Source organism: Cebus imitator, unplaced genomic scaffold, assembly GCF_001604975.1.
Source record: "Cebus imitator isolate Cc_AM_T3 unplaced genomic scaffold, Cebus_imitator-1.0 Scaffold517, whole genome shotgun sequence".
NCBI lineage: Eukaryota > Metazoa > Chordata > Mammalia > Primates > Cebidae > Cebus > Cebus imitator.
In genome coordinates this window covers 951,556-953,079 of record NW_016107832.1, presented here as the reverse complement: position 1 = coordinate 953,079, position 1,524 = coordinate 951,556, and positions in this window count along the sequence as shown.

Genomic DNA, 1,524 nt, shown 5'->3' with positions numbered 1-1,524 from the left:
AGAAAGAAAGAAAGGAAAGGAAGAAAGAAAGAAAGAAAGAAAGAAAGAAAGAAAGAAAGAAAGAAAGAAAGAAAGAAAGAAAGAAAGAAAGAAAGAGAAAGAAAGAAAGAAAGAAAAGGAAGGAAGGAAGGAAGGAAAGAAAGAAAGAAAAAAAAGGAAAAAGAGAGAAAGAAAATGTAATGTTGGAATTCATGACTTAGGAGACACAGAAATTTGTGTGATAAAAAAGTACAAGTTGTAACCTCCCAAGAGGTTCACTAAAGCAGAAAGGAATATACATTTAAGATAATAAAGGTATCAGTTGGGGTCCAATCAGAACATAGGCACTACATAGTAATTCTTTTTTTCTTGAGACGCAATCTGGTTCTTGTCGCCCAGGCTGGAGTGCAATGGCATGATCTCAGGTCACTGCAACCTCTGCCTCCTGGGTTCAAGCGATTCTCCTGCCTCAGCCTCCAGAATAGCTGGGATTAGAGGCGCCCATCACCATGCCTGGCTAATTTTTGTATTTTTATTAGAGACGGGGTTTCACCATGTTGGCCAGGCTGGTCTCAAACTCCTGACCTCAAGTGATCCACCCGCCTCAGCCTCCCAAAGTGCTGGGATTACAGGAATGAGCCACCACACCTGACCTACTACATAGTAATTTTAAGAAAAGCTTAACATAAAGAATTAACAGTAACAGGGGATTGGAGTGTTGGATTGGCTAGTAATAAGTAAAGGAAACTCTAAAAAATATGGGAGAGCAGATATAAATGGCAGACAATAGAAAAATAATGTGTAATGGCCGGTATCTCTAGGGCTGTGATAACCCTCCTCTCTACCCAGGGATAAGATCCAGGCCTTATTGAAGAAGTTGCTCTTGTGCTGAGTTGGTGGAACTTGTTGGACGTACACTCTCTGGAACTTGCTGAAATACACCCCTCTACGGTGCTGGTTTACGTGGGAAGTGTCTCATCAGAGATGCTTTGCTGCCTAAAAACTCAAGGGTGGTGTCTGGGGAGGCTGCTACCTACTGTTTGTTGGGAAAACCAGGGCTGCAGAAAGTGGGGACTAGGAAAGCTGAAAACTCGGAAGGAGCTTGTGGAGTGAGCACACAGAAAACAGGAAGTAAAACCTCTTCTTCCTGCAAGGTCTGTCTACCACTGCCTACTGATAAAACTTCATATCGTGCCAGCTGGCAAAGTAAAAAATATTTCAAGGCCCCATGTCCGTTTTCACGGAATAGGCATAAAGGGGAAATGAGAGGTAATAAATCGATTACGGGTTGAGAAGGTCAAGGAACTGAGAGGTCATGATGTTGGATTGTTGTTCTTGTGGATATTGAAATGACCCAAGTGTTGGCAGAAATTAGAGTGGGGTAGAAGGTTAGAGACCAATAAACTTGTTTCTCTAAGCATGACCTTGGTCTATCTGTGTCAGAATCAAGTGGGATACTTTGATAACACGGATTCCTTTTTCTCACTGCAGATATTCTAAACTAGAGTAGCTGGGAAGAGAGCGCCCAAATCTTTTTTTTTTTTT